The 22,587-nt window shown below is 35.7% G+C and overlaps 1 protein-coding gene across 6 annotated transcripts in view; it reads right to left on the bottom strand.

Annotated features, from left to right (window-relative positions):
• The window catches only part of specc1 (sperm antigen with calponin homology and coiled-coil domains 1), a 369,724-nt gene that overhangs the window by 328,663 nt on the left and 18,474 nt on the right, over window positions 1–22,587 (bottom strand). The window contains exon 1 of one of the 6 annotated variants that reach the window (XM_077231911.1): window positions 20,169–20,300. The exons of the other annotated variants lie outside the window; for them this stretch is intronic. The gene's annotated coding sequence lies outside the window, so the exon portion shown is untranslated. Of the gene's footprint in view, window positions 1–20,168; window positions 20,301–22,587 lie in introns of those variants that run through there. 6 annotated transcript variants of the gene reach the window in all.

Here is a 22,587-nt window from a genome sequence, read left to right as displayed (position 1 = left end):
GAGAGGAATTACTGCTTAGGATGGTCTTAGGATGGTCTTAAATTGACTTCGGATTGTTTATTTTACTGTCATTAGTGAATATTGTAGAATAGAATAGCGCCCAGTATAACCTAAAATTGTTATTTCTTAACTTTCTAATAACGTTCTTATAACCAGGAAATAACATTAATAGAACATTTATATAACGGGAGAATTGAACGTTCTAATGACGTTTGAATGATGTTCTTATAACCAAGAAATAATGTTAATACAACGTCTAAAACACTGGACGTTTTGAATGTTCCTAGAACATTCAGAAATAACGTTTTTTATAACTTAATGGGAACGTTATGAAGACGTTCTTATAACCTAAAATTGTTAGCTGGGGAAGAGGAGAGATTCGCGATTGCACCTAACACGTTTTAAGTGCAGGATTCTCTGAGCGAGCCCAGAGAAAATAGACCTATTCTAACAAGAGCAGCGTGTATCTGAGAGCGCGGCACATTATATTCCGCGCGCAAGCAGAGAGATTCGCGCTCATGGATTATATTAAAGTACTTTCGCGCTACAATAATGCACTCTCGACATTTGACTGGAAAATAACGCCATAGTTCTGCAGCATCCATCTTCCCTGTAACGTAACACCAGAGCACTGCTGTTTACCCATATGTTTACCCCATAGACTGTAAAAGGTTTACCCTCGCCTCGCAGTCGCTGCTTAGAAGTGCAACATTTAACGGGTCCGTCTCAACAGTGTCGCGCGGCGCAGCATAACGTTCATTCCGAACGTTGTGTAATTAAATAAATCGGTATGGCTAGGGCTGGACGATTTTGGCTAAAATCATTATTGTAAATATTGCCATCTTAAAAGTAAAATATAACTTGTATAAAACTAAAAAAACTAATCCTTTTCATATTGTGTAGCATTTGTAAATGCTTGCGTTATCGAAACCTGCTTTGTGGAGAGGAGGCACCTTTTGCTGGGCGTTTGTCTGTCTCTCTCTTTTTTCGCGTGTTTCTTTGGTAGAAGCGGCTCCTTTTGCTGAGTTGACTCAGTGTTTGAGTTCCCTTTCACATAGAGATTCCGGAAAATATACGGATAAAGTGGCCCGGGATTTGACCCGGGTTCGTTTGACTTTGGTTCATTCACACTGCCAGTGGTTTTCCGGAATCAAGAGAGTGCGTTCAAACAGACACACACAACCCGCAAAGACACGTGACATGTCCCAGCGGCGTCTATAGTTTGCTTATGAGCTGCGATTTCGCTCGAGAAGCCACACTTGTGCATTTTTTTTCTCTGATTCGATCATAAACTAGCGCATTACAAAACGTTTCACGCTGGCGAACGATCCCGGCTTAGCGCCATCATTACGACACGGCATTGATTATGGCTTTTGTTCACACAGCGCGCGTTCCGGGACTGAACACGGCAATGTTACTATGTCCCCAACCTGGCATCAATCCCGGGTCGTGTTTGCGTTCACAGAAGGTGTTTGTTCTGGCAATTTCCCGGGATCAACGCGCTGTGTGGAAGGGGCTCATGTTGCTTCAATGTCGCAGACTGGACGGGGAGGAGACAGTTACGTGACTACACACGCGGTAATATGTTTTAAGGGGAAAGTACATTAACACACAGTGGGCGGAAATATTAATAGGATTAAAAAAAACGAAATAACCGACATGGTAAAATTACGTCGGTTATAGGCTCTGAATTTCGGTTTCGATTATTTTTCGATTAATCATCCAGCCCTAGGTATGGCGGTATATTAAAAATTAATATCATAACAAAAATATACACCGGTTTTCGGTATGAACCGGTATACCGCCCAGCACTACTTGCCTATATTTTTGTCCAATCCTGTTTTTTTAATAAGTTATCTAGCTTATTAATAAATGTTAAATTTTTTATTATTACTGTTGAAGGAAATCATTTCTCTGAACTAAAGCTGTAAACCAGTGGTTCTCAGTTCCGGTCCTGGGGACCCACAGCTCTGCACATTTTGTATGTCTCCCTCATTTAACACACCTGATTCAGATCATCAGCTCATTAAGGTGTGTCAGATAAAGGAGACATATAAAATGTGCAGAGCTGTGGGTCCCCAGGACCGGAATTGAGAAGCACTGCTTTAAACTATACAGGGAACCCAGTCAGATACATTATAATAATATTTAAGGTTAACAACATGTCCAAACTAGAGGTGTGACGAGATCTCGTGCCATGAGGTCTTGCGATATCACAATGTGACAATATTTCTCAGCAAGGTGAAAAGCAGTTTATCACGATTTCAAAATAAAAGTTTAAATCCTCTCTCGGAGTTTGCATGTTATGATGTCCACATGTTCTTGTTCAAGAAATTACAGTGGCTGTAGCATTTCTATCACAAAGAATATTAAAGATTAAGTGGACATTTGAAATAAATGTTGTTTGACATCAAACAATGATTTGATCATTCTTTAGAGTGTAACAACAACAATCACTGGGCCATTGGCGCCCTCTGCAGGCTTTTGTTATAATCGATAACGCATATTAGTTGATGTTTAAATATTATGTATATTACATTATGTATTTTACATTTTTTCTGAATTGCAAAAACACTAAACCCCATTGATCAATGATGTGATCAAAATAAGCCAGTTCTGAGTGCACAGGTGGCACAGGTGCACTGAATACTGATACGAACAATAGATGGAAACCATCTGAAAAGGAGAGGAAGAGTATGTGTAAGAGGTGTTGGACAACGAGGAAGAGGATGTGGAAGAGAAAGAGCATGTGGGGACAGTGTTGTCAAGGCTTGCCTGGCAAGAGATCCGGCAATTTTTGCACTTGGACTGCTGTATTTTTTACTGCTGTTTACAGTATGCAAAGTGCTGAGTATACAGACATTTTGAGAAAGTGGGTGATGGTTTTGAGAAATGTGTTCGGAAAAACTGTAACACTGTTGTTTAGTAAAACCATATGATTACTTGCTTTTGATACTACCAATTATTATTGTCTCAATGTTATGTATTGTAGGTCATTGTAAAGGCTTAAGGCGAGACACGGCAGGCAAAAACACCGTTTTTTTTTCACTGGTCAATTTTGAGATTTTGGGCTATTTGTCTTTAATAACATGTCTTCTTTCAGACTTGTGCTGAAAAAAAATCCAAAATACACATTTAGGTCTTTATTTTACTACACTTTGTCTGTTTGCGTGTGTAGATTTCGCATAAATTAAACAAAAGTTGGCATTCTAAATCATCCCGCTGTATACTATATAATACTAAACAAATCTGTAATTGTGGGATCCTAAAGTGGTTGTGAGTCCCTCAGGCAGATTCATATTCACATGTGTGATGGACTGTTGATGTGTGGTTTTGATGTTTTGAGTGTTGTTTTGGATGTTATGATCAGTGATGGATGAAGCAATGATGAGTTTTGGATGTTAAACAGTGTGATACATTGATTTTACATGGACCTAAAGCATATTTTGTCTGTAATTCATGGCTTTCAATAGAAATTAGTGGAATTTTGCCATAAAAATCTTTAAAGGCCGTTTTCTCAAAATGAGTTTTTTCCTACACTCCTAGTGACGATTTTCCACTTCTGTAGCACCTACATACACCAAACTTTACAGTCCTATTCCTAACTATATTGTGAAGGTTTGTTCAGAGGGTTTTGTTGATATATCATTCTTGGCCTGATTAACCCTTGTGTTATGTTGCGGGTCAATTTGACCCGTTTAGATTTTCTAGTTGTTGGAAATACTGGTTAACCTATATATTTTTTCTTGATATTTTGTGACTTTTTCTCATTTATCATTATGAACATGCATGCAAAGTTTCAACATGCTGGTGTTTTTTGACATATACAAACATAATTACTGTTACGTTCGTGATGTTCGCGGGTCAATTTGACCCGCATATTTTAACGCTCTAATGCAACTGTACCGACCCAAAATAATAATATTTATTGGTTATATTTTTTTTTTTATCCTTTTACTACCTTATGAAGCTAAAAAATTAGGGTTTCCACACTTATTTCAATACAGAAAAATATTTTGTCAGCCACAGATGGTAAAAATTACCTTTCATTTATTTTTTCAAGCTACCTGATATATTATTAAACCTTTGTTTTTTTTCTTGATATTTTGTGACTTTTTCTCATTTATCATCATGAACATGCATGCAAAGTTTCAACATGCTGGTGTTTTTTGACATATACAAACTAAATTACTATTACGTTTGTGATGTTCGCGGGTCAGTTTGACCCTCATAGGCAGCTATTCAAAAGCAACTGTACAGACACAAAATAAAAACATTTATTTTATGTATGTCAGGGCATCAACTCCAGTTCTAAAGTGTAAGTGTATCTAAAAGTGCTCTAACCCTAACCAAACTTGAAAAAAGCTAAATCATGGTGTTCAGAATTAATTCCAAATTACAAATGAAAATCTTTGACAGACACAGATCGTAAAATAAGCTCTCATTTATAAGCTCTCTTGGTGTCTGAAAATCCTACATATAAGGTTTGGTTAAAAGCTAGGTATTTCAAAGGCAGCTTCACAGACCCAAAAAAATAAATAAAAAACATTTATTTGATGTATGTTTTTGTTATGTCTGGGTTCTCACTCCCCTGTGAGTGAATAATGAGCTTTCCCACACTTTTGCTCAGTGTGGCACGAGACATCGACAGGGACAGCAGCAAAAATGAGCTCCCAAAGATTTACAGTAAAAGAAGTAATTTCACAGGTTTTGGAGTATGATGCTGATACAGATGAAGATGTTTCAGAGTTAGAGGATGCTTCAGAGATTGATGAAAATATTGATGAAGATACAGAAAATGAATGGTCTATGGATTACTCTGACGAAGAGGCTGCCACATCCTCCACCTCATCAGAGAGAAATGATGAATCACAGCTACCATCAAGCCTTGAGCGATGGATGTCAAAAGATGGTAAAATAGAATGGACATCTACACCCCCACAACAGCGGGGAAGACTACCAGCATCCATGGTTATCAAGAACATTCCAGGTCCAACACGATTTGCCATCTCAAGAGTCCACGACATACACTCAGCTTTTGAGCTGTATTTACAACCAATAGAGAGGACTATCCTGGATATGACCAATCTGGAGGGAAGCCGTGTGTTTGGTGAGAAATGGAAACCACTTGATCTTATTGATTTGAATGCTTACATTGGATTGCTAATTTTAGCTGGAGTGTACAGATCAAAGGGAGAGGCAACTGCCAGCTTATGGAGTAAAGAGTGTGGAAGGCCAATATTTCGCTCCACAATGTCTCAGGAAAGATTCCACATAATTTCTCGGGTCATTCGTTTTGATGACCGTGAAACCAGACCCAGTCGACGTGAGAGGGACAAATTAGCGGCAATCAGAGATGTGTGGGATAAATGGGAAGACATCCTGCCTCGTCTTTACAACCCTGGGCCCAACGTTACAGTGGATGAACGCCTTGTACCATTCAGAGGACGCTGTCCTTTTCGCCAGTACATTCCAAAAAAGCCAGCCAGATATGGCATCAAAGTATGGACAGCCTGTGATTCCAAGTCCAGCTATGCCTGGAAAATGCAGATTTACACAGGCAAGCCATCAGGTGGAGCACCTGAGAGAAACCAGGGGATGCGTGTGGTTCTACAAATGAGTGAAGGGCTGCAAGGTCACTGCATAACCTGTGACAACTTCTTTACCTCGTACAACCTTGCTGTCGAGCTACTCAAACGAAAGCTGACTTTGATTGGAACAGTGAAAAAAAACAAGCCTGAGCTACCCAGAGAGATTCTGAACATGGAGGGCAGAAACGTGCATTCATCAAAATTTGCTTTCTCTGAAAATGCAACAGTAGTTTCCTACTGCCCCAAAAGAAACAAGAATGTCCTTTTGATGAGTACAATGCACAGAGATGCATCACTGAGTGCAAGAGAGGACCTGAAGCCAGAAATGATACTGGACTATAATTCCACGAAAGGAGGGGTTGACAATTTGGACAAAGTCACATCAGCCTACAGCGTCCAGCGCAGGACTGTCCGTTGGCCTCTGGTGGTCTTCTACAACATCTTGGACGTGTCAGCGTATAATGCCTTCGTTCTGTGGCGTGAGATCAACCAAACCTGGAATGAGGGCAAATTGAACAAACGTCGGTTGTTCCTGGAGGAGCTGGGAAAAGTTCTCGTCACACCTGAGATCCAGAGACGCGCTCGTCCACCTCGATCACCAGCGGCTGCAGCTTTGGTTGAGTCAGTGCAAGCAGGTGGATCTGGAGTCAGACCCACAGAAAATGAAGGAGTGAACACAGATGACAGGAAAAAACGGAAGAGATGTGAGGAGTGCCCACCCAGGCATGACAGCAAAACCAGCACCATGTGTGTGAAGTGCAAGAAATACATATGCAGAAAGCACACACTTGCTGTGTGCTCATCATGTGAAAAGTAACTTCCTGACTTTATGTAACTTTTTGACTTCTTGAGTTTATTTTTAATGAGTTAAGTTTGTTTCATTATACAGCTACATTTAATTGTTCAATTATTATGTTCTATGCACACACAAAAAAAATAAATAAAAAAAAAATAATGATATGCAAAACAAGTCAGCATATTGTTCATTTTCAAATTTTGTCAAAACAAAACAGTTTTTAAAAATGGTTCAAACACATGTTCATTAAATCATATCTTCAGATATATATTTTTTGGAATATTTGAAAAATGTTTATATTAAAAGTTTACAGTTTGAACCTGAATCTTTGTTGTTTTTCATAGTGTGATTTTTGAGGAATTGTATTGAATCCAATTAGGGTCAATTTGACCCGAACCATAAGGGGTGTACACAGAAATCCAACATAACACAAGGGTTAATATGACATTTTATGCCTAAAAATAGGGCGGAAATCATTTAAGGCAATTGGCAGTATTTTCTGATTTACAGGGTAACAAAAGGAGATATTCATAATCCCTTCTGTAAATGTCTTTTTATTGAATATATCAAAAAAATGCAAAAATAATTTTGAACCTTGTTTTTTTCATCTTCAAAAAACGTCACTTCAAAATATATGCAAATTAGTGCATATTTAATTAGATATAGCCTGATTAGCATATTTAAACATCAAATTACAGAAAGCTTGCAATACATTTTTTTCTCCTATTCATGCAAGTAATCAACTGGTAAAGTTTCATGGTGATATCTGTACGTTAAAATGTTTACCCTATTCACCTGTAGTGTCTCGCCTTAATAAAATACATAATATAAGTGTTTTTTGGCATTGCACTGAATGACGTGTTTTTGTACCTTAGGCTACGACACCATCGAATGACTATCTGTTTTTTTATATGATTCCATAATAGCTTCTTGATCCTGTTACACTGAATGATCTCTTACAAACTGCATTTTCAAAAGTCTCCTGGTTATTTAAATGCTAAGATTAATAAGACATATATAAGTTTATATAAGTTTTATACATAAGTCTGGACAAGGGTTGTGCAGATAGACGAAAGTATCGTGTATCGACGATAGTCTGAGATTTCGCCGATGGCAGATGCCTTTGACGATATCAATACGATAATTGGCTCGTTTTACCATGAACGTATTAAATTATTATAAGTAGTAGTATTATTATAAAGCTAGTATTGTTATTAAATTAACATTAGGAACTACAATTAATTTGCCTTGCCTAAATTCATAACGACATCACCGCATAGCCTAACACTTGCGACAAAACCGACACGTGCTTATGAGGACTCCTCTAAGAAAATGTTTTTAAAACAGAATAAAAAACATTAGGAATTACAATTAATTTGCCTTGCCTAAATTCATAACGACATCACCGCATAGCCTAACACTTGCGACAACACCGACACGCGCTTATGAGGACTCCTCTAAGAAAATGTTTTTAAAACAGAATAAAAAACTAGGCCTACATCCCACATCAAAATTGAATTGCAAGGTGATCCATTCACAAATTGTCAAGAGTGCTTGTTTTAACAGACGCACACATATCTTATACCGATCCAAGATGAAAACGGCATCGCTGTTCATCAGTATTTTGTTTCCATAGCACATTAACAAAATGTTTAATGACACTAATAATACTAAAAACAATACAATTAAATATTTATAATAATAATATCACTAAAATGATATAGGCCAGTCTTTAGTTCAAGAACACAGCACAACACTAGCTGCAATCTATAAAAATCAAAAGTAGCTTCAAACACTTGTTTAACAAGAAATATTCTTCTAATTTTTTCACTGTCATCATATAGGTCCACAAGAGAAATTTTAAGCCAGTAAATTAAGATAGTTGCTATACCATTATATCCAACGTCGTCTCTGAGAGAACGCGGCGTTAATGCAGCAACAGATGCTGAAAGCTCAGTCAATTTCTACTTTCACTTTCAGAGAATGAGTGCGTTTACATGCACGTTCTAACACGATTATTCTGAATAAACTGACAATGCATGTGGTCATGTAAACGCATTAACCTGTTTTCCTTTATCGGAGTCAAGTCATAAGTTTAAGTATAAAACGATTGACTCAGCTAGATTTCTGCCCCTTACTCTGATTTCTCCCGGCATTTTAAACCCGCGTTCTTTGGGCTTATTGAAGTGTGCGTATGTGAAGTGCATCCAGACAGAGAGAGCACTGTTGGGAGGACATATATTGCAAACTCTGACTCTTTCTTGACCTTAGAAATTATTAAAACGTGTTTTCATCTCGTGCAGAAGTACAGTCAAAATGCTAGATTTTGCATCTGTAACGGCATGAGAGGATCATGTGTGTCTGTAAATTTCCCGCTGACATGTTGAAATACTCGAGTCAGATACAAAAATGATTAGGATCTTTTTTTACCTCACTATACTACAGGGAAATAACCTGATCTAGCCTAGTAATAAATACACCACCTTTGCTAGCAAAATAAAAAAAAATATTCTCGTATAAAATGAAGTAATAAAACAAGCAAATTAATGAGTAAATAATCAAGTTAATAATCAAATAAGTAAGCCCCGGCCCCTCACGATAATATCGTGTATCGCCGATCTCACAGGCTGACGATAGGACGATATGAAAATGGAGCATATCGCCCAACACTAGTCTGGACCATTACGCTGAATAACAATTTTACACTTTGGAACATTATTTCCCATATATGTTGACATTTTTTTAAATGTTAAAGTTATTTGCCTTTAACATGTTTTTTATGTAGGCTACATAAAATTACTTTTGTAAATTTTATTTGATGTGGACACAAAAATGGTGACGTCTTGTCTAGAGTTGGACCCGAATATTCGAATATTCGTTTTGTGTTTTTTTCACACACCTGGCATCCCCCTTTGAAACGGTTCTCATTCGCACTTGAATATGTTTACACTATAAAATCTGGCGAAATACAATACTCTTGTTTACAAATATCTAATTTAGCCTAGCCGTTTTTATTAGGATGGACAGTTGAAGGAACCCAACCCAACGTCTCACCCTTTTTCGCAGAGGATTATAAACGTTTCTTCCTTTGCTTTGCTTTTAATTAGGCCTATTATATTCGCATTCCTTACTGTGGTAAAGTAGAAAAAACGTTGTAGGACAGATAGCTTAGCTTTTTACTTGCACGTCAAATTCTTTTTTTAACACAGTTTGTGCTTGTTATTAGACTTGGTAAGGCGTGTCAAGTTTATTTGTAAAGCGCGTTTCATACACGTAGGTGATTTTAGTTTTGCTTTCTCTGGCAGCGCAAAATCAAACATATAGTCTAAATGTCTTGCCCTTCTCTTCAGACCTTCTACAAAGAGTAGAAAACATGAAGATGTTAGAAAAGAGATTGTCTCTTTCCTGCTTGTGTCCCACATCCCTCTCAAAGCGCAGAGCACTAGGCTATATCACGCGTCTTTGTGTGTAAATATAAAACGAATGTTTTTTAAATATTTAACTTTATTATATTATTTAAGTTACCATTATTTACTGATTGGTTTTCAATGCTTTACAGGCTTTAGTGTGTTGTTTCATTGACGGAAGTGCTCAAATTAACACGCATGTCTGTTACGAAATGGATGTTTGAGCCTCGTATATATATATATATATATATATATATATATATATATATATATATATATATATGTATTTTTTTTTTCTCCTAAGCTTCGAATATACGGTGTTGATTACTACCGAAGCTTCGAATCTCAAAAAATTGTATTCGGACCAGCCCTAGTCTGGTCTTTGATCCATATATATAACTTTTTTTATAGGCTATATATTTAATTTTATTATTTTATATTTTATATTCAACCAAATCACCTTATCTTTTTAAAATGACACAGCTTTTTAAATATCTAAATGCACTAGGGCTGGTCCGAATACCATTTTTTGAGCGTCGAAGCTTCGGTAGTAATGAACATCGAATATTCGAAGCTTCGGAATCTCTATAGCCTATGTCTGTCTGTCCGTTGCATTTTAATTATTTCGAGAACCGTTCATCCAAACGACTTCCCAAGGGAGTGCAGTGTCGTATTTGGTGCAATATAGATAGACAGGCGAGACGCGACACGTTCAGAATTAATAAACTTTTAATAAACTACAGAACAGCGCGAGCCGGATGCGCGCGCGCCTCACGCGAGCAGAGCTTATACGCTCCGAGAATGGACACTGCACTAGTGATATAAAACACACACAGGCCTGTTAACTTAAGCAATATTTTTAATAAAGTAGTCTAATATTTTTCTCACTAACAAATTACTGACAAAGTAGGGTAGATTTAAATAAAGAAGCAGTGCGCCTCACGCATGCAGGGCATATATGCTCCGAGAACGGACACTGCGCTAGTGATATAAAACACACACACACACACACACACACACACGTCTTTTAACTTAAGCAATATTTTTAATAAGGTAGTCTTATAATATTTTTCTCACTGACAAAGTAGGGTAGATTTAAATAAATAAAAACGAAATTTAAATAAATAAAAACGAAAAATAAACGTGACGTCCCAGTAAAATCTCAAAGTCTCCTATATTTAGCTGTAGATTAATTTAGATTGATAAGGGTAAAAAGGATAATACATTTTGTTTCTATTATTCTATGTTCCACAATGTCAAAGCAACGCAGCTTAACTCTCTGGGGTCGAGAAACGCGCCGGCGCGTTTTGCTGTTTTTTTTCCACATAGCAGCAACATAGACTTAAAATACTCCGTCATTTTTGGTCATATAAATAAAATCAACACATGATTATAAACTATAGAGGGTCTTCTTTTTTTTGTGTACACTCACATTAACATCAAAACCGTGTGCTTTTGTAAAATGAAGAAAATAAACAGGGTGTGCTTTCTGCCTCTCTGTCTCCGTTAAAAATTTTTCTGGTGCACGTCTCTAAACTTAAACAAAGCTCAGCGAATACTATTCACACAAGCACGAGCAATATATCTTTATTATCATTTAAGTTTGTACTTTTAAAATATCTAATTCAAAACTAAAATAAATATTCTCTGTTTATGTAATCTATTAAAAAAGAGAGAGGTGTCAGCCGATCTCATTATCGTTCTCTTAGCTCATTATTCTGCTAATCTGACACGCCCACGGAGAGCGCGCGGTATTCAAACGCAAATGATCTGAAGCAACACATGCAAAGTGTCAACGCCCCTCATAAACGCGATGACACAACAAATGTAATCATCAGATTAATGTACCCTATTTCTTCTTGCGAGGCTGTGTGAGGAATAATCCTGGGACATTTACCTCAGAACATGTAGGCCTACTGTTTTTTTTTTCATTTCGAGGAGCAACGGATCCATCTGATAAGTAAGTTTTTTTTTATTATTGTTCTAATCGCGATATCATAGTGTATGTAAACCGCAAAAAGACTGTTTAAATATGAATCGCGTCTGTGTGTGAATGAATGAACTGAACAGTTTTTACCAAACCCTATTGCTATACTGAGATGAGTGAAAATCGACTGAAATATGTTGAAATAACGTTAAAATGTCTTTGTATTAGCAACGTATTAAACTGCAAATTAATATGTATGCCCTAATATAGGCTCATAAAAACAAAAAACATGCCTATGTTACAGACGAAATATGAAAGACAACATTTCGTCGACTAGTTTTGGATAGATTATTAACTGTTTACTGTAAACTAGACTACTGCCACATTGAATAAGCTTTTGTTCACCAATTTCTGCTCAAATGTTATATATTAGGCTATGTTTGTTTTGTCAAAAATAAAGTCATCAACTAGGATGCTATTATAGTCTTTGTTCCAATGTAGGCTTTATTCAAACTAATGAATCCTTAACTTTGAAATATGTATGATAAAATGTATACTTTAGTTTTTACAAAGAAATATGAAATATCCATCTGAGAAGTAAGTTTTTTTATTAGTGTTCTAATTGCGATATCATAGTGTATGTAAACTGCAAAAAGACTGTTTAAATATGAATCGCGTCTGTGTGTGAATGAATGAACTGAACAGTTTTTACCAAACCCTATTGCTATACTGAGATGAGTGAAAATCGACTGAAATATGTTGAAATAACGTTAAAATGTCTTTGTATTAGCAACGTATTAAACTGCAAATTAATATTTATATGCCCTAATATAGGCTATCATAAAAACAACAAACGATATGCCTATGTTACAGAAGAAATATGAAAGACAACATTTCGTTGACTAGTTTTTGGATAGATTATTAACTGTTTACTGTAGCCTAAACTATAGACTACTGCCACATTGAATAAGCTTTTGTTCACCAATTTCTGCTCAAATGTTAAATATATTAGGCTATGTTTGTTTTGTCAAAAATAAAGTCATCAACTAGGATGCTATTATAGTGTTTGTTCCAATGTAGGCTTTATTCAAACTAATGAATCCTTAACTTTGAAATATGTATGATAAAATGTATACTTTAGTTTTTACAAAGAAATATTACACTTGAAATATTGTTATTTTAATTGTTGCTGTAATTTTAACCTTTTTAATAAAATAGCAAATAATATATTTACAAGGTAGATGTAAACAAAATCTTAAAAGGTCAATATAAGCCTTCTCTTCAAATTATTTGTATTGTGTTTTATTAGTGACAAATTTGGGGAGAGGATACATATCCAAAACTTTCTGAAAATACAGTATGAGAATTAACTACACAATTACTAGAAATGTTCACCTTGGATATTATACAATTTGCAAGCAAAAATACAAGTGGAAAAATACTATTTTTTTATAGATGTTTCCAACTGTGAACCAATTTTGTAGTATATATACACATTTCTTTTCTTGTGTCCTTGTATTCTGTCTTGTGGCTCAGTGACACACCTGTGAAAAGCTCATTATGCAGGCTCATTAAGCAGGTCTTTTGTCTTCACAGGTGTGAATCAGACCATTATACATGAGTCACGCCCATTTCGCATATTGCCTTTCCAAACAAAAAGTGTTTTACTAAATTTAAATCAATGTATTGTTTTATGTGAATGATTTGGAAGGATGATTTTCAGATCATTTTGAAGCAAAAATCCTAGGCGAGAACATCCATTAGTCAAAAGTCTTGTGGACACATATTTAGTATGTGTTTTGTGGCCTTATTTCAGAGACTTTAAGTTTTAGTTTTTTCAATAACCATGCATAAACAATATTCTCTCAAAAATACAAACATGTACATACATCTTGCTAACATATTATGGTAGCCCTGTTTGTGCTATATAGAGTGAATTTACACCTTTGCCATTAACATGTTTATAAATAACTGAAAAAAGCACAAATGTTAGAGCATGTCAGAACACCTCCAGGACCCCAAAAACACATAGGACCCCAGAGGGTTAACCCAAAATACAAGCTCATGCATGCACTTCTGTCCATACAAACTCCGCTGTTCTGCGCTCTAATCAGAGAATACTCCCATTGCAGGAACACATTTAGTAGTCCAAGAAGAAGCAAATATATTTATTAAGTAGATATAACAAAGTTATATGTTAAGTATTATATTTCACCAGATTTTATAGTGTAAAACATATTCAAGCACGAATGAGAACCGTTTCGAGGGGGATGCCAGGTGTGCAAAAAAAAAAAGAAGAATATTCGAATGTCACATTTTCAAATCGAATACCAACACACCGAACGAATATTCGAATATCCGGGTCCAGCCCTAAAATGCACACTCTTAAAATCAGTCAATCAAGCATTATATTATGATAATCAAGCATTATTAAATGATAGAACTTCAGTAATTAGAACTAAAACCTAATAATCATGCATGCATGCATACATATTTGTCATTTTAACTGAACTTAGGACTGTTGGTGGTGCTTAAGATATTGGGTAAACGTACCTATTAAGCTCAAGTACCCAATTAAGCACACTTCCAAATTCAGATCAGATTATAATAAGAAAAAAATAATGTTTTTTCCTACTTGATGTCTTAACCAATTGATGTGTTTGTTACTACATACCTCCTGTAATTTCAAGCAAATCAGACCATTGCACACTGAGATATGGGTATCTATGTGTTCACACTGTCTGGTGGCCATTTTGAAAGCTGTCTAAAAACTTTCAACAAAAGGGGAGCCCCTTAAAAGTGCATTTTTTAAATGTTTAAGCCTTTATTTTTGGTTAGTATAACTACTTGCTGCAAAATTAAGAGATTAATGTTTAGACCTTTGGATATTATAACCTGTGACATGGATCTGGGAAATAATTACGATAGATCCAAAAGATAGTTTTAGCAACATAACGCAGATGCTACAGAACATAGTTACCTTACTAGCTGTATAAGATTGTGTGCTACACTAATATATTACTTCACAGGCATTAATGGCTTGTACTTTTAAATCCAAAATATTATACATTTACAGTTTATTGATGGTCTGTGATTTTACACTGCTTTAATTTTAATAATATTTCATATTATTATCAGGTGAGCTTAAAGGGTGCACTACAATGAAAATCACAGAGCTTCAGTGTGACATCAATTAGAAAAAGTATAATTTCACAGATATTGTAAATAAGAGTTGTTCATATTAAGATATGTCTTAAAGTGATACATGACCTAGATTATTTATTTAGCAAAATATTGTCCTTTAAATTTTACGTAATATTTATTAATTCAAAATTGTTGCTGCTCCAATTAAGCTCAGTGTGTGCTCCCTTTAAGCTCATCCACATTGAACGTCTATGTAAATACCTTATAAACAGACTTGATGGTTGTCACTTTAAGTTAATCTTTATAAGATAATTAATAACTTATTTTTTTCACAGCCTTGAGATGACAAAATCTAGACAGAATTATAGTTTATTCTAATATAACGACTTCAGAGCTATTACACATACACACAGGAGCGTTTGAAAGCAGGCGTCTATCAGCGGATCATTTTATCAGTGGATATATTAGGGATCCTCTGATAGACGCCTGCTTTCAAACACTGATAAGAAAAGCACGAGGTGAAGACATGTTTTTGAAGTGTTGATCATTGTAGCCAATCACAGACATAGCTATATTGAGCGTGTGAACGCATTCGCCAATCAGAGGTGTTTAAAGGAGTTCACTTTAAAATGAAAATTACCCCATGATTTACTCACCCTCAAGCCATAGGTGTATATGACTTTCTTCTTTCAGAAGAATACAATCGGAGTTATATTAATAAACACCCTGACGCTTTAAAGTGGCAGTGAATTGCAACCATCAGTTTGAACCATCATAAAAGTGCATCTATCCATCATGAAAGTGCTCCATACTGCTCCGGGGGGGTTAATAAAGGCCTTCTGAAGCAAAGCCATGAGTTTGTGTAACAAAAATATTCATATTTCAAACTTTATGAAGTAAAGAAACTAGCTTACACCAGTTAATTTAATCACCACCAGTTGCGTAAGTTGCGCTTTAGACGCAAGTGGAGTATCAGATCTGATCTTTTAGAATCTGTGCTTGATTTTAGAGTTATGTTGCTTTTGTGATTGACTCTCTACCTTCAAATAAAAAAAATTCAATTACTCTTTAAAAAGGTTGCTTAAAATAAATATAATATTTTTTTTTGAGCTTTGTGAGCTTATTGGGAACAGGGGTGTGCTTAAAGGGTACAAAAATGTACCCATTAAGCACAGCCAGATATTTTATATTCAATGATGTACATTTTAATTGAAATACTTTTGTCATTTAAAATAAAATGAAATATTATAGTGTGAGAGATTAATATTTTATTTTAAAATAACTTCTTGTACTAAAACCAATATCTTGTGCACTAAAAAATGTCTCAATGTAGATTTTGGTGAGCTTAATAGGTACGTTTACCCTTGTTGGTCATTCAGTGTGTCTGTAAAAAAAGAAGATAATGGTAATTCATAATAGTAATTAGTGGTCGACCGATATGGGTTTTTTGATGGCCGATGCCGATGCCGATATCTTAGAGAGCAGGGTGGCCGATGGCCGATATAAAGCCGATATTTATGTATGTATGTGTATATATATATATATATATATATATATATATATATATATATATATATATATACACACACACACATATACATATTATATATATATATATATACATATATATACACACACACACACACACTTTATATTTATATAAATAAATATTTAATAAATTTGATAAATTGAATAAATATTTAAAAATATATATACTTTAGATGGCAACTTCTTGAATCTGCAATCCTATTACAGAATTTTTCACAAATAAAGTAATTGTTTAAAATTATATGAATATGTGAATAAAAAGGACGTAAACACTGTAACAGGGCACTCAGTAATCTGGTAAATAATCAGTAATCACTGATAATCATATTTTTTCAAATAAAGACTTTTTTTTACTTTGACTTTTGACAAGGTAACGCTAATTTTACATACAGCACACAGTGAAAACGACATGAATATGACACAGTGGGCAACTGGATATAGCACAGCATATTTTAAAATGAAGGATTTAAAGTGTTTCGATCGCGTCTCCTGTGAAGCTGATCTTCTGTTCGCATTTACTCACTGCGCACGGACCGTCACTCGCAGTAACACGTTTATGCAGGCTACAAATGCACACTTCACAAGATATCACAGCTGGATTCGATTAAATCTGCAAGGTTTGTGAAATTTAATGTTTATTAGATATTCAGAGATTTGTTTAAATGATGTAGATGCGCATTTGCTGAATGTTGACGGTAAATGAGAAAGTATTTTAGGCTGATTGTTTGCCTTTTCGGTTACAAATAGACATGTGCCGGTATTCGGTAATGCGATAAATCGCGGTAATGAATATGCACGATATTGTTATCGCGGGGACTTCGAAATACCGTGAAAAATAATAGATCCGAATTTAGATTTTTAGAACGCGCATCAGCTTATTTTCCATCAACCGCTTAAAAAAACAATGCGTATATGCTGCGCAAAACACGTGCGCACTTTGATGTAAACAATCCCCACATCACATGTATAAGCACTGTGTGAATGCAGTGTGCACTCTAGTCTAATGTAAACAATCCTCACATGGAAAAGAAGCACGGCGGAAGGAGGAACGCTGCCGACTATTTATCCCCCGCATGGCTGCCAACTCTCACGCATTCAGCAGCTTGAGACTCACGCAATTGACACTTTCACACGGTCTCGCGCCACACATCCATTTTCTCACGCAGAGAAAAATCGCGGAGCAAAGAGGACACTGACACCGACAGACTAGACAGAGCAGGTTACTTTTGATATGAAAAAAATATCAGCTCTCAGGTTTTATAACGAAATTCAGACAATAAATACTGTTTTGGTGCTTGTAAATGACGTGACAGATCGCGCGCCTCAGTTCAAGTAAACAGATCATCTGTTACTTTTTATTAAAGATACAGTACAACCCACCGAAAGGTATACGTACTTTCGATCAATCAGTGTTTTTCAACCACGGAAAGAGGTCAATAACACTGCAGGAGAACAAAACAATTATGTCACAGAACGTTACATTTACCTCAGGAAAGCCATTTAATGTTAGTTGACTATAAGAAAATAGCTATAGAGAGGAGTATTTTGCTAAATATGTGCACTATATTACATATTTTAATATATGTTTACTTGTCATTATATAATTGTTATTATAATGAAAATTACGGCATATTATATTTTTATATTTATATTATTATTATATTGATATTGTATGCATTATATTTAATTTCTCTCTGTATGTTTACAGCACAATGTGAGATATATTTTTTCTTGAGAAAAAATTAAATGCAGGCTATCTACTGTAGCCTACCTAATATTTATCCAAATGAGTCAATATTGAATCAAGATTGAAATTAAATCCAAGAATTTAATTGAAATCATGAAAATTGTGTTAAGCAATAATACAAACAGTAGCCTCAGTAACTGTACCATGTAAACATTATAACATATTGTCACTAAAAAATAAAATTAATGTTTTGACAATCACAATTACACATTGATGCAAGTTTTTTTTAGATACCCCCAATCCGTCTGTTTCTCTTGTGCAATTAAAATATCGTGATAATACTGTATACCGTGATAAAAGCTCAATCAATTAATCGCAGCATGAAAATTTGATACCGGCACATGCCTAGTTACAAATAATATAAAAGCAAACGTATTACTTTTTCGCATACCATTTACTTTCTTTGACCAGTTCTGTAGCCAACGGTTCTGTCTAACAAAGTATTAGAATCTGACTGACAGAGATCGTAAATTAATGAAGACTGAGAATGTGAGTGAGCACTGTGTGATCAGATTCAGGCGCTGCCGTTCTCTTCTCAGGTGCTGGTGTTCTCAGCGCCCCCCGTCAAAATAAAAGTCTGCAGCACCGTCAAAATAAAAGTCCCGCTTCCAACACATCGGCCAATCAGAAAAACTTATCGGCCGATGCCGATATTTTAAAAAAAGCCAAATATCGGCCGATACATCGGCCGTGGCGATATATCGGTCGACCACTAATAGTAATTATTATTAAAACAAAGATAATAATCCTACTACTAATTCTACTACTAATAATGACAATATACAACACAGTAGCTGCTGGGTTCATGAATGTTAATCACGTTGTCAGCGTTCGCTCGACTGATTGCTGAAATTAAAACGGGATGAGTGCCATCCAATGAGATTGCCGTTTGCGCATTAGTTCCGCCCACCCCCAGAGAAACCGGAATCTTCTGTTTGTTCTTAATAGCTGAATAATTCCAGATTAACTTATTTTGACAGGAAAATACAAACAAGTATATGGTTAACATGTTTACATTTTGCGTGTTATGTAAGACTCTCGCCCTCTCTCTCTTCGCGTGTGTGAGAGAAATGCGATGGCGAGGGTGCGCCTTCACACTAGAGTTTACGGTACGTCAAATACAGACACGCTGAGATGAATTTGAAATATTAAACAGATCGCTTTACGGAGAGCGAAACTCTCAAGCGCTCAGTCAGAGTGTTCAGCGGGTTAAAATATATCTATATTAAACTTATACTTGGCATCTAACACACACACAGGCGAGTAAAATGTAAGAATTTATTAGCCAATGGCTAATGATAGACATTATTTAGTCGCCCAGAGTGAAATGTACTCACATATGCTAGTGATTTACTCGCATTTTAGAGGCTTGATTTTAGAGCTGTGGCATTTCACTATCTGATGTAGAGACAAAATCCCACGCAGTTACCCAGGCTGACTGAGATTTACACAGCAAGTATGCAGTCCATTTCCTGTCGTCTGAATGCAGACCTGCCAAATGCACTTCCAAATATTCGGCTTCAGAACACATCTGTCTGTTCTTAAAAAATTTACATTTAAAGAGGATAGTTCAACCAAAAATGTATATTTTGTCATTAGTTACTCACCCCCATGTTGTTCCAGACATGTATGAGTTTCTTTCTTCTGTTGAACACAAAAGAAGATATATTTATGAATGTTGGTAACCAGACAGTTGACGGTAGCCATTGACTTCCATAGTATTTTTTGTCCTATTATATGGAAGTCAATGGCTACAGTCAACTGTTTGATTACCAACATTCTTTAAAATATCTTCTTTTGTGTTCAACAGAAGAAAGAAACTCATACAGGTTTGGAACAACATGAGGGTGAGTAAATGAACACAATTTTCGTTTTTGGGTTAACTAGGCTATCCCTTTATGTTTCTTTAAGTCGAAATGCAACAGATATCATTGAACTACAATACAGTCTTGTCATTATCCTAATCGCCATCATCAAAAATGTCCACAACACTAATAAGGTCGGTTACCTTTTATCCCAAACTCCTCTGTACTGTGGAATGGTTATTATTTCCTACAAGCAAAACAAGGAACAGCCGGCAGAATGGATGAGCAGCGTTAGGTAGACTGAAAACACACCCCCATCTGCCAACTCACAGAAAACTAAGAATCTGGGGCAACAATCACTGTCAGTAGCAGCCAAAGGGTGTGTACTTGTGTGCTTGAAAAAATGCAAACCATCAGGCAAAGTATCAGTGACAACATCAGTGGTGTTTACATCAGGATGTGGGAAGTGTAGTATAATGAAATGTTTGAGAGAGAAAGATCATAGATGGGAAGAGGTTCAAATACCTCTGAATTAACTGAGGGTTTCACACATACAATGTCTATCCAGATATAAAGGTAAATTGGAACATGTCCTATTGCCCTGCTGTCTTTTTATGTCTGCAATTAGTCACAGCCCTTAGTTCTCCTGGGTACTGCTAAACTAATCCACCCAAAAAACAAACAACAGCCACAGAATAAGAGAGAAGGGAAAATATGATCAGAGGAGGAGGACTGAATGTAAACAGGTTATGAATAAAGTGAGTCTTTCTCCAAAGTCAAAACAGGCTTCCCTGGTTTTCAGAGTCCAACACTGTGTCCTAACCAGGTGTGACGCTGACGAAGATTCCAGTGACAATTTATGTGACAATGAACATGACAATGGGGTGTGACTTGACACAATCAATCACAAAAACACAACAATTCAGATCAGTTCACACTGTATGTGTGCTCTCTTGCACTCATAATGCACAGGGATAGCCAGACACAATCATTAATTACACTGCCTAAAACAGCAAAAACTATTTGAGTCAGAATGCTCGTCAGACCTAGCAGGCTAATATATGGTTGATAGACCATAATAAGCACAATATAAGCACAATACCATACGCACAATATCACGGCCACCATATCGGTATTGGCTGATATATGTTAATTTTTAATGTTGTGAATTAATATTTTTTTTAAAAATCACATTTTAAATTGCAAATCATAATTGTAACCAGAAAAACCTTAGATTTTTCCCCAAATTTTGCAGCCCTAGTACTCAGTCAGTGAGCCCATTCTATACAAAAAATCTTTGACTTATTTAAATGCCTCTGATTGCGTTCATGTGCTCAACAGTGTCTGCGAATAGACACAATCACAGTCTATGATATAATTTACTTTTTTGGCTGGTTTATATGGTTACACTTCCTTTTTTATTATTCAGGTGAGATTCACATTCATGAATAATCTCGTTAAAAAAACTTCAGTCACCACTCTTTTCCGGCTCAGAATTGACATTGCAGAGACATGCTGAGCATCCCTAAAATAACTGCACTGAATCAGTTCTCTTCTAATAGACTCATTGATTAGACCTGAGCTGTGACATGTGGTGTGGTGTTGCGGTGGTATATGAGTGATGATGAGCTGCTGTGTAAGGAAATGTGATGTAATTAGCCTTTACTTTACACAAACTCACATTAAAGCAACTACACAGGCTACATTATGTTGCTTGATAATGGCAAAAATTATAATTATTTTGGTCAATATTAAAATTACGATCATTTAACACGATTATTGGTGGGCAATATGATCAATTGATATTTACTTATTTCATGATATGAGTCATTTTGGATATGAGTAAAAAGTTCAAAATTATCGAAAGGCTTCTTCAGCTAAAAACAATTCTAGTTCAACTAATGTAGCTAAGCAAAAGGTCCCCAAAACAGTTTAAGAAGACATGTAAACAGTCAGCAATACAATAAGAAAAAAGAAACTAATTACAAACAAAATGTCAAATAAATACAACAGAACAAAAATAAAAATTAAATAAGCAGTGCTTTAAGCTTTTCAGGAAGAACTAACAGTAATATTCAGATAAGTAGCTTAATAGCCTAAAACAGATTTTGAATTAAGTAATCAAATGTAAAATAACACTACATGGTAATCACTATACATTAAATATAGATTCATTCTTATTAAAGCTACAAAAGTTATCTCAAAGACATCTCAAAGAAAATCAAAAGTTATGACATTTAAAGGTGCATTGCGCAACAATTCATGTTAAAAATATCTGTTTTTCTAACCCATACATGCTTAAAGAACTGCCTGATGGGCTGAATGAGCCCTTCTCTGCGCACTGAGATTGCCTCTATAATCCTGTACTGTAAAATATATAAGAGGGATTCGGGTTCGAATTTGAGACTGGGCGTGACGTCATGCGCGTGCGTTCACGCTCACCAAGCTATGTCTCGCAGGTTTGTGTATTTGCCGGCGCCGCCATTCTCCACATCAGCGAAGACAACTCTTGCGTCAAAGGTAGAAGATGGAATCAAAGAGACCGGTTTGAAGTCCATTCCAAACCCCAACGTAAACTCCACGTAAAGTAAAGAAAAGAAAAAATTGGACCTTTTGATGGTC

The sequence above is a fragment of the Siphateles boraxobius genome, unplaced genomic scaffold, assembly GCF_051911475.1.
Source record: "Siphateles boraxobius isolate OS27281-9 unplaced genomic scaffold, OSU_SipBor_1 16, whole genome shotgun sequence".
Taxonomy (NCBI): domain Eukaryota; kingdom Metazoa; phylum Chordata; class Actinopteri; order Cypriniformes; family Leuciscidae; genus Siphateles; species Siphateles boraxobius.
This window is presented reverse-complemented; position numbering and strand designations above follow the sequence as displayed.